Consider the following 12,902-nt stretch of genomic DNA (forward strand, 5'->3'; position numbering starts at 1 on the left):
TCCCGGACTTCGATAAATACACCAGGAATTCAGACCCTCGCATCCACCTGGCCAAGATGTCTACCCTTACGAAAGATGATAGACTCCTGGTCCACTTCTTCCACAAGAGTCTCTCTGGGGCAGCCCTGAGATGGTACATTCAACTAGATAGGAGCAAATTGTGCTCCTGGAAAGATTTGGCCGACGCTTTCCTGAAACAATAAAAATTCAACTGTGATGTCGCCCCCACAAGGGGAGACCTCCAAAATCCGGTGCAGAGAGAAAGAGAGAGCTTTAAGGAGTATGCCTAGAGATAGAGAGAGAAAGCAGTAGAGGTATATCCTTCAGTGACTAATAATTAACTCTACTCTCTGTTCATTGAAACATTAAAAACTCTGTATTTCAAGCTGATGATTAGAAATACCTCCAACAGCTTTTCAGATATCATCCAAGCCAGTGAAAGAATTGAAGCTAACCTAAGGTTAGGACGATTACAGGAGTTGAGTGAAAATCCTACAAAGAAGACCACCAGCTTTGGTAAGAAGAAAGAAGGTGATGTGCATTCCATCACCCGACAAACCCAACCTCCATTCTCTCATAATAATTTTTGGGCATACCCTCCTGCTCATGGCCCGACAATAGCTAACGTTCCATCCCTTTTTCCAAATTATCCTCACCCACGCCCACAGTATCCACCGCAAGCAACTTACCAACCCAGACCACCTCCTCCCCAAAATAATCCTAGACCACAGAGAAATCCTGATCCACCTCTCGCCCTCCCACTTAGTGAAATATACCGATACCTCCTCGGTATAAATTAGATAGTGCCTATTCCCCTGGACCCAATTCAGCCACCATATCCCAGGTGGTATGATGCCAGTGCCCGATGTGAATATCATGGAGGGGCACTTGGGCACTCGACTGATAACTGCGGAGCTCTTAGGGGAAGAGTACAGGCCCTAATCAGAAATGGGTGGTTGAAGATTGAAGGAAACAGTTCTCTCCCCATTGTCACTTCAAACCCCCTGCCCAATCATGGTACGGGCAGTGGTGTGAACATGATAGAACCTGAGGATGAAAAGTCAACCTTGGAGGTAGATCAATTGATTCCTCACTTTGAGGAAATTTTTGCAATGGCAGTGAGGGAAGGTTACCTCTGGCCTTAAATAACGGGGTCTGAAGATGATACGGGATGCCCTTATCACGGAGGAGCGACTAGCCACGAGCTGCAAAACTGTAAGGAGTTCAAACAAGAAGTCTAGAGGATGCTGTCACTCAAAACTCTGAGATGTCAGTGGAGATTGAGGTTGGAGAGTGAAGTAAACACAACCAGATTTGGCCAGAATGCCTCCACCCCCAATCCCAGATTAACCTTTTTTGCTCCCAACGCACCAACACCAGCACCAATAATAGTCATCCGAACCCTGCCTCAACTCCCAATCACCAACACCCACGCAATACCTTGGAATTACAATCTCCAGGTATTTACTCAAAGTGCATCCAGCAGCACTTCAACTCCTACCCTCAACCAAGCCCAAGTTCAACCAATCACTCCTCCCAGACCATGCTTTGCTCCTCATGAGCATTTTAAAATGACTTACGCTAGACCATCCAACAATGCTACTCCCCAATCAAACCCAGAAACAACTAGTAACTCCTCCCCGCCAGAGCAAGGGGTAGAATTTATAACCCGAAGTGGGAGATGTTAAGGGAATGAAGAGAGGGAAAAGAAGAAGGGGAAAGCAAAAATGGGAGAGCCACAAGAGAACACGGAGGAGAATACTGAGAAGATTGAGAAAGGAGAACCTACTGAACCAAGGGGAGAAGAGGAGCTATTGCTTCAAATAATGAAGCAGAGTGAATACGATGTTGTCGAGCAACTGAGGAAGATGCCAACCCGGATTTCATTACTGTCGCTGATTCTGAGCTCGAAAGTGCATCGCCAAGCCTTGCAGAAGATTCTGGATCAGGCTTTTGTGAACCCCAATATTACTCCGGGGCAATTTGATAAAATAGTTGGGCAAATTCAGGCGTCCAGCTTTGTTACTTTCTCGAAAGAGGAAATAGACCCGGCTGGCTTGAAGCACACCAAAGCTTTGCACATGACAGTCAAATGTAAAGGCTGCATAGTCGTCAAAGTCTTGATTGACAACGGATCTGCTCTTAATGTCTTACCCAACACCACCCTGGCGAGACTACCTGTTGATCGATCAAACATACGCTAAAGTGCCATGGTGGTAAGAGCCTTCGACGGCACAAGAAGGGAGGTACTTGGAGACATTGATTTGCCACTCCAAATCGAGGCATGCACTTTCAACTTCACATTTCAAGTGATGGACATTGAACCTACATACACCATGCTGCTAGGGAGACCCTAGATCCATTAAGCAAATGTCATACCTTCCACTCTGCACCAGAGAATTAAATACATCATAGGTGGTAGGATCATCACAGTAAAGGGGGAAGAAGCCATGCTGGTCACCAAGCCGCAATCAGTTCCTTATGTGGAAACAACTGAAAAATCCTTAGAAAGTTCTTTCTAGGCACTAGAGTTACAGGAAACTGCCTTGGGAGAGGAAGGGGCTACGGCTATGGTGGCAAAGGTGATGCTTAAAAGTGGATACGAAAAGGGCAAGGGATTGGGCGCCGCGTTGCAGGGAATTGTTAAACCCATTCCAGCTATTCAAAAGATCAACCGCTTTAGCCTGGGATATGAGGAGGATCCTCTTATGGATGGGCGATTCTGGATGAGGAACACGCTCCGGGATCAAAGGTTTGACCAGAGAATCGGGAAAATAAAAGTTGTCCCGAAAATCACAAATGTTTTCACCAAATCGACCATTGAGAATTTGGAGGAAGGTGAAGGATTTCTCGAAGAGCCATCTATTGATGTCATACAATTGGGCTCCCTATATGAAGCCCTGATCTCACTAATTGCTGAGGGGCAAGAGCTGGATAATTGGGAAGCAGAAGACCTTCCTGTGCTCAATCTCGAGTAAAGTACATTTTGTTATCAACACTTGATCATTTTGTCCATGGTGACAAGTGTAATTCTGTAAATGGACCATTTTCTTATGATTAAAGTATTAACAAATTAACTAAGCGCATTTTGTGTCCAATTCTTTTTAAAAGCCTTTTTTTAATATACTTCACTTTCATTTCTCCAAGACCATTGACTAATTCACACTTAATAATTCAATTGACTCAGAAGTTCCTTGTGTTAACTTTGAAAGTCCCATAACTGTCGTTGCTTCAAGTGATTCTGAAGAAGAACCTATAAAAGAATAGGGTGAAAGAGACGAACCTTCCCTGGTGCCTTGCGGGGATGAAACGCACACCATAAATCTTGGGACTGAAGAAATAAAGAGGGAACTTAAGATTGTGGGAAGTGGAGAATTAGAAGATATGGTCAGTTTGCTCAAAGAATTCTTAGATGTATTTTCATGGAGCTATGACGATATGACCGGATTAGACCCTTAAATAGTGACACACAAGATTCCCTTAATTCCCGGGACAATTCCAGTAAAACAGAAGTTAAGAAGAATGAATCCTTACACCCTGCTCAAAGTGAGGGATGAGGTCAAGAAGCAGTATGATGCTAGATTTTTGGAAGTAGTCAAGTACCCCCAGTGGATAGCTAATGTTGTCCTGGTGTTGAAGAAGGATGGGAGAGTCAGGGTATGTGTTGATTACAGGGATCTCAATAAAGCGAGCTTGAAGGATGATTTCCCTCTTCCACATATAGACGTGCTAATAGACAACGCTGCGGGATTGGGTAGATGTTCGTGCATTGACGGGGCATCCAGGTACAATCAAATCCCCATGGATGAAGAAGACAAGGATAAGATTACTTTTATCACTCAGTGGGGGGTATTCTGTTATCGGGTCATGCCATTTGTGTTAAAGAATGTTGGAGCTACCTACCAATGTGCTATGGTCACATTATTGCACGATATGATGCACAAATAAGTAGAGGTGTATGTGGATGATATGATCATCAAGTCTAGAGAAGGGGAAAGTCATGTACTATGACACCCCTTACCCGTCTACAGTGTAGCCAAGCAAGTTATGCCACTCAGTGTACCGAAGCACCAATTTATGTTTCTATTACAATTTATCCCTTTTTAATTCATTTATTTTCAATTTTGATAAATCTGAATTTTTTCGCAAGTTTTATAGAAAATCCGGCAGAGTGCCGGCTGTAAATTGGAAAAACAGTTCTTCTGAATCTATTTAAAAAAAAAAAAACTTCCAATATAATTTCCAAATCCAAACTCCATTATACACATTTCAAGTCAATCTCAAAATCTCAATCTCAAATCACAATACTAATTTCAAAACTTTTTTATTCACTTCATCACTTGAAGCATATTCATAAATATTTCTCAATATTTCATTTATCAACATACATTATACAGAAAATTTCGATAATATGAAATTTCATATATTTACATTATTACATAATTACAAGAGTTGATAGTTACAATCCCAAAACTAATACATAATACAAAATGCAAAATATAAAATGCTACCCAAAATCCTAATATCCTACCATATGCAGTGTAAATGTGAGGTAATTCTGGACCCCGGATGCAGCTCTGAAGGCTCACCCTGTCTGATGTCTGCTGGGCTCCCCAGCTAGGTCTCCAGTACCTGCGCGTGGCAAAAGCGACGCGCTAAGTAATTCTGCTTAGTGGTGACAATATAAAATAAAATAAAATAAAGTATGCAGAATGTATGTTTACATTTTTTAGTAGACTTAATTTCTGATATTATTTGCAGTATTATTCAATTAAAATTTAGTAAGGTTTATTATCATTGCCCGAGTAAACCATACTAGTTGACTAGACTGGATAAACGGATAAACTGGCACTGGGTACTAAGTACCTCGGACCATCACACCATCGGTCACATTGTGTCTCCCAGTGTGCAACAGAACAGCTAATAAGCTGTAATAATTGTCAGGGTTAAAACCCAAGTACATCAACTCAAATAACATAGCCAAAGGCTATTATGTCACAGAATGGCATGGGAAGTCATGAAACACAGAATGGCATGAAGCCATATGCAGTACTGTTAACAGAACCCTATTGGCATGCCAACCTATCCAAACCAATCTTGCTAGGTATACTAGGGCATTTTACACTTTTAAGTTTCACAATTTTTGAAATTTAAGTTTTAGTGTTACTATTCCATTCATTAGTCAACAAAAATGTTGACTTTTGCATAGGCAATAGGTACATTGGTTCTAATACTCCCAACATACCACATTTTGCATTTTAAATTTGTTGGTATTGGTTACCAATACCATTTCTAAGCTTAATGTTAATTAGGCAGAATTTTCAGTTTTCATACTTTATATTTACTGTTCCATTAGTCATTTTTGCAGTGGGAATTTGGCAAAATGATCAGCATGAAAGTTGTTCCTTATTTTGTCTAGTTGCATTTCACTTTTTGAATCACTCCATTTGGAGTTTTGTAACTCAAGTTATGGCCTAAAAACCATAACTGGCCGGACTGAAATTTTTTTAGAATTTATGGACTGACCAAATCTACAGTACATGGAACAGTGATTGTAACTCACTTTTTGAATATGTTCTGATCATAATTTGGGTTAGGTTTCTTCATAAAAGTTGTATATCTATATCTCAGCTTGTTGCTGGTAAAATGTCAGGTCAATTGGACCTTTCTACACTGAGTTATGGCCAAATGACCAAACACTGTTCATTTGGTCATTTTGCCCAGGCAGAATGCAGGTCACCCAAATTAGGGCAATCTTTTGGTCTACTTGGTTTGGTTTTCTGGGCATGGTTTCTTCACCAAAGTTGTGCCATTATGTGTCTAGTTTCATTTATAATTGGCCTTGCACTAATTAAACCTCTACAATTCAAGTTATTGCTGCCCAAACCTGCTGGACTCATGTCTAATCCTGCAGGTCAGCAAGGACAGCCACACCAAACCCAAATCCCACTGCACAATTCACTTCATTTTTTATTCAAACCAAACCAAATGGTCACTAATTGACCATTAAAACCTACTTCCATCATCACATGGTCAAAGTCTCATTTTTCCACCCCAAACCCTAACTCAACATTTCAAAACCATGCATTATCATTGCATTTCATCACTTCACTTACAATATGCATATTATGGGCAGCCATACTACCCTTTTAACTTCATTAAAATCATCACAATCTTGCCCTAACCATGGCTGCCAAAAATTATGGGTTGGCATACAAATGGTATTCAACAAATTTTCTTTATAAATTGCATTCATACGTAGTCCTGAACATGAATTTAAGGTGAAAACTAAGGTTAGGTCACTAACCTCTATGGAGTGAAGTTTCCCCACTTGCTAGGGTTCTTGTTTTCCTCTTCTTTTGCTCCCAAAAGAATCACCAAGATGCAAGAATACTTTTTTGTGTTGAGAGTATGGGGTTTTATTGGGTAGAAGTTAGTGAAATCAAGCTTTGAAAAAGCTTGAAAATGGTGGTTATGGAGGAAGGTCACGGCAAGGAAGAAGAAAGGGAGAGAGAGATCTGATTTTTGTTCATTTTCAGCCCATTTTGTCTCTTTAAAATAAGTTTATGCCATGTGTCCATATTGGATAGATTGGGAGAATCTTAATGACATCATTATGATGTCATAATTTCATTTTCTTTCATTTTCTCTCCTTTTCTTGTCTATTTAATTGCAATTAAATTTTTAACAACATTTATTCATATTTTATGTTATATAAATTATTTATTTAACTAGACAAGTTAGCCAAAAATCATCTCTGAAGATGAAATGACTAAAATGCCCTTCGTTTAGCTTAACGAGCCAAAATTGTCTGTACCGATAGAAAAATTTTCTAAGTATTTTCTTGGCATTCTAATGCCAGAAGAACCTCAATGACCCTTCTCTGGAGTCCCAATAATTATTTTATAATTTTTCCTCCGGGTCTAGGGCTCCTAGTTGCAAGAATCGCAACTTCTCACTAGGTTACCTATCGTTAGAGCACCGGCTCATTTAACTTGGTTGTATTTTATTTCTAAAATTTTTCCTAAATTTTTCTTATTAATATTTGAGTTAATTATGGTTCCTCACTTTAGTTTAAATATTTTTCCGGACGTTCTAGCTATCTGGACTGACATTGGTCACCAAAACAATAGACTGTACGGACTAGTTAAAGTGAGAATGTTACATGTACAAGTGCTGAGGAAAGTATTCGAAAGACTCAGGAAGTATCAGCTAAAATTGAACCCAACCAAGTGTGTGTTTGGGGCTAGATCTAGAAAGCTATTGGGGTTCATAGTAAGTGAGAAGGGAATACCCAAGACAAAGTTCGAGCCATTCAAGAAATGCCATCCCTAAAGACAGAAAGGGAGGTGCACAGTTTCCTGAGAAAACTAAACTACATCTCGAGATTTATTTCCAACCTCACTGCTAAAGCTGAACCCATCTTTAAACTACTCAGAAAGAACAACACCACTCAATGGGATTCAGTTTGTCAAGAGGCTTTCAAGAAAATTAAAGAGTACCCGTTAAACCCGCCGATATTGGTCCCTCCAGTGGCAGGAAGGCCATTAATTCTGTACATGGCAGTTCAATAGAGATCGATGGGGTGTGTTCTGGGGCAGCATGATGATACAGGTCAAAAGGAGAGGGCCATTTATTACCTAAGCAAGAAATTCAATGATTGCGAGACAAGGTACTCATTCCTAGAGAAGACTTGTTACGCTTTGGCCTGGACGGCGAATCGGCTTAAACACTACATGTTGAATCATAAGACATGGCTCATCTCCCGGATGGATCCCATCAAGTATGTATTTGAAAGCCCATTCGTGCCAGGGAGGATAGCAAAATGGCAAGTCATACTCTCTCAATATGATATTGTCTATATGACTAGAAAAGCAATAAAAGCAAGCGTAATTGCTGATCTCCTAGCAGAAAACCCTATCCAAGATTATGAGGCCTTAGATTTCGAATTCCCTAACAAGCATGTTAATGAGGTCGGCGGTGAGGAAAAGGAACCAGCTGATGTATGGGAAATGTATTTTGACGAAGCAGTCAATTTGTCTGGTAATGGGATCGGAGCTGTGTTGGTATCCCCTGATGGAAAACACTTCCCGATAGCTATCAAGTTAAGATTTGACTGCACCAACAATGTCACAGAATACGAAGCTTGTGTGATGGGTTTACAGGCTGCCATCGAAATGAAAGTCAAAAAGTTAGAGGTGTATGGAGATTCGGCCTTGATCATTTATCAAGTCAAGGGAGAATGGCAAACCAAGGACCCGAAGCTGATCCCATATCAAAAGCACCTACTGGAATTGATTAAGAAATTTGAAGAGATTTCTTTCACTCACCTCAATAGGGACAAGAATCAATTCGCAGATGCCTTAGCCACTCTGGCTATCATGGCTCAAATGGAAGAGGGGCAGACGACTCGGGTATTACAGATCCAAGCTAGGGGTGAGCTGGCTTATTGTTTCATGGTCGAGGAAGAAATCGATGGCAAACCCTGGTATCATGATATCCAGGTCTACATCAAAACTAGGGAATACCCTCCAGGGGCAAGCAGAAACGAAAGGAGAATGATCAGGAGATTAGCTTTGGGATACTTCCCCAGCGGTAAAATTTTGTACAAAAGGAGCTCCAATGGCGAATTGTTGAGATGCGTAAATGCAAAAGAAGTAGGGAGGATCCTTTTTGAGACTCATGAGGGGAATTGTATAACCCACGCTAATGGACATATAATGGCCAAGCAAATCATGAAACGGGGATACATCTGGACTACTATGGAGAAAGACAGCATCGAGTACTTTCGGAAGTGTCATAAATGTTAAATCTATGATGATCCAATAAATGTCCCGCCTCATCAATTGTTCAATCTCGTCTCACCATAGCCTTTCGCAATGTGGGCATCGACGTAATTGGTCCAATTAATCCCAAGGCATCCAATGGGCATAGATTCATCTTGGTAGCCATTGATTACTTTTTTAAATGGGTCGAAGCAATGTCACATGCCCACATCACATATAATACATTCCTCAAATTTCTCTGAAATAATGTCATCTGCCGACACGGCCTCCCCAGCGAAATCGTCACTGACAATGCCAAGAATTTGAACGGTCTGAAGGTCTGAAGTTTATGTGACCAGTACAAAATCCGACACCTTAATTCTTCATCATATCGTCCCCAGATGAATGGAGCGGTAGAAGTCGCTAACAAAAATCTTAAGAGAATAATCCGGAAAATGACTGTCACCTATAGAGATTGGCATGATATGCTTCCCTACGCTCTTCATGCATACGGAACCTCCATAAGGACATCAACTGGGGCAATTCCATACTCACTGGTTTACGGAATGAAAGCTATTTTGCCTATTGAAGTAGAAATTCCTTCCCTGAGAATTCTGAAAGAATCAGGAATCAATGAGTCAGAATGGATCCAATCAAGGTTAGACCAATTGAATTTGCTGGATGAGAAAAGGCCAGCAGTAGTGTATCATGGGCAATTATACCAAAGAAGAATGGCTAGGGCATTTAACAAAGGCGTTCGCCCGCGCGAATTCCAACCAGGAGATCTGGTCTTGAAAAAGATTCTTCCAAATCAAAATGATGCCTGGGGAAAATGGTTGTGAACTTATGAGGGACCCTATATAGTTAAAAAGGTATTTTCCTGTGGTGCCCTGATCTTGACCCACATGGACGAGAAAGAATTCCCAAGACCCGCGAATACAGATGCTGTCAAAAGCAAGCCAAAAAAAACAAAATTCTAGGGGTGAAAACCCAAAAGGGCGCCCTTGGAACCAGAAAATGGAGAAATAAGGAAGGGAATACGGGACCAGGAAAGGAAATAAAACACCACGGCACGAACATTCATCAAAAGGCTACTTGAAATAATGGCAGTTAAGGGAGTTCAAAGTTGACTACAAGGAATTTGTGAGAACCATTATTATACCTTTTTTCTGTACCTTTATTCTCAAGCCATAATAAAGTCATTCTTTCACTCTAATTTATCTTTCTTACTTACACTTTGATTTATCTTTCTTATATACCCAACCTCTAATGTTATCTTTCTTCTACACCTTTATTTTATGCGCTATTAATCTGTTAAAATTTTGTCATAAGATTAGGATTTGAATATTGATAACCTTATGTACTTTGCTATGAGATTTGCAGGAAATGATCAATATGCCTTAAAAAAAAAAAAACTAGGGGTGAAAACCCGGAAGGGCGCTTCTAATCAAATATGCAGAGGGGAAAGTGAAAACCCACAAGGGCACTTTTCGCAAAATAAGAAGGAAGTCGAGAACAGAAAGGGCATCCTGGGAAGTGAGTAAGAAAAGGAAAGTTGTGGGTCAAGTCTTGGGACTCGTCCTCCATTAATCATTTATCTTCGGGATCCTGTTAAGTACACTTCGACACGGACGAACTTCTCGGGTTAGGTTAGCCTTACTTTGTCAGCATTTTTACTTTTAAATTTCTTACTATCAACCTCTGGTTCCTTGATCCAAGTTGGTTTTAATTTCTTGCATTTAAATTCCTGTTATTAACCTCTGGTCCCTTGATCCAAGTTGATTTTAATTTCCAGCATTTAAATTTCATGCTATCAACCTCTAGTTCCTTGATCCAAGTTGATTTTTAAGTTTCAATATTTTAATTTCATGCTATCAACTTCTGGTTCCTTGATCCAAGTTGATTTTAATTTCCAGCATTTTAATTTCTTGTTATCAACCTCTGGTTCCTTGATCCAAGTTGATTTTAATTTTCAACATTTAAATTTCTTGCTATTAACCTCTGGTTCCTTGATCCAAGTTGATTTTTAAGTTTCAATATTTTAATTTCATGCTATCAACCTCTGGTTCCTTGATCCAAGTTGATTTTAATTTCTTGCATTTAAATTTCATGCTATCAACCTCTGGTTCCTTGATCCAAGTTGATTTTAATTTTCTTGCATTTAAATTCCTGTCATCAACCTCTGGTTCCTTGATCCAAGTTGATTTTAATTTTTAGCATTTTAAATTTCATGCTATCAACCTTTGGTTCCTTGATCCAAGTTGATTTTAATTTTCTTGCATTTAAATTCATGCTATCAACCTCTGGTTCCTTGATCCAAGTTGATTTTAATTTCCAGCATTTAAATTTCTTGTTATCAACCTTTGGTTCCTTGATCCAAGTTGATTTTAATTTTCAGCATTTAAATTTCATGCTATCAACCTCTGGTTCTTTGATCTAAGTTGATTTTAATTTCTTGTATTTAAATCCCAGTCATCAACCTCTGGTTCCTTGATCTAAGTTGATTTTAGTTTCCAAGTCAAATTTTGATTCTTAGCGTTTAATTTTTCATACCCCAACCACCCAAAATATGGATCTGAATATTTACATAATTTCTATACGGGAAAATTTTATTCCCTTCAATAGAAATTATGTAAAGAGGGGCAGCTGTCGACACCATATTTTGGCTGATCACCGAAGTCAAGGGACTTTAAAATGGACTCCCAGCCGATGTCCTTCGATCACAAATGACTTTTCCAAACACATCGATTGCTCGATCATGAAATAAACCAATCCCACACTTAGTTAATTGTTTTTCGATCTCTTATCAGAGGGGTTCAAACCAATTTCAGGTCTCCGTACCAATTGTGGAAAGTCATTTAGCTAATGCTAGAATCGGGTTTCTCACTTGTATGTCCCTGATATTCCTTAAAATAAAGTTAAGGTTTCTATCCGATTTAATGAGGATTCCGATCTTAAGAATTTGAATCAAGTCTTTCCAATTCTAATATTCTAAAGTTCTACCCGGTGTTTGGTCATGGCTTAGTCCGATCTCATGCTTACAATGTTTTTCTGACCTCTTATACTTAGGTTAATAGTTGCTTTTAAGTTTGAGGTTCTAATATGTTCAAACAATCAAGTACTCATACAATTGGGACACTTTCCGATCTCATCAAGAAATTGAACAAAAAGAAAGGACTTCATTACATCTCAAAATAAAATTTACAAGTCATTTGGCTGGAGGGTCTCCCCCAGCCTGTTCTCCAGGTACATCGTCGTTTCTCTCATTTGCTCTCTCTCTTTCGGGCTCCTCCTTGCTACCCTCTTCATCTCTAGGAGCAAGATCAACCATCCAAGAGAAGTCTTCCCCACGATAATGCCTTTCAAGCTCGGCTAGAAGATCGCTGTGTGCATTCACATAAGCACCAGCTTCCCTTGTCACGACCTCCTCTCTTTCACTTTGAGCTCCTCAGTGAGGCGAGCTACATCGGCAGTTCGGCAAGCCCGAGCTTCTTCTAGTTCACACTCCAGTTCGGCTATCTTGTCCTCATAAAATTTTTTCCTACCCTCAATCTCGGTGATATACTCTTGAGCGGACGAAAGTTGGGCTCGGGCAGAAGTGGCGTCCTGAACCACCTTTAGAATTTCCTGCTTTAGGAGGTGAGCCTTTTCCCTAATTATGTGTTGGCTCACCAGGCGCTCCACGCTCAAGCTCATCGTCTGAGCTAAGAGATTATCAAGGCTATCCGGGGTCAGCCTGTTTCGATCATCTTGAAGGCATATGGTGGCACCCAGAACTTTGGCCAAGCCCGGATTCCCCCGAACTAAGCAGTTTTTCTCGAGAGAGTGAATGAGGACCTGGGCACCACAAGAAAGGGCCTTACAGTAGGTTGAGAAGATCCTCCCTCGGTACTTGAGGAAATAGGCAGAGGTGGCGGTTATTCCTATCGAGGAGGGGAAGGAGCGATCTCCACCTCTGGGATCGGTTGTTTTGAAGGTCAGGACGAAGAGCCCGGCACTTCTCCTGAATCTCGCCTTGGTGTCTGGGATGCCACGACGATGGAGACCTCTCTTTTCCTCTTACAGCTCTCCTTTGCGCTTTCGCCTCCAACCATTCCTGCACGAAAAAATAAGTTAGTGAGATCACTTGAGTCAGGA

This window comes from Hevea brasiliensis, chromosome 3 (genome assembly GCF_030052815.1).
Source record: "Hevea brasiliensis isolate MT/VB/25A 57/8 chromosome 3, ASM3005281v1, whole genome shotgun sequence".
Taxonomy (NCBI): Eukaryota; Viridiplantae; Streptophyta; class Magnoliopsida; order Malpighiales; family Euphorbiaceae; genus Hevea; species Hevea brasiliensis.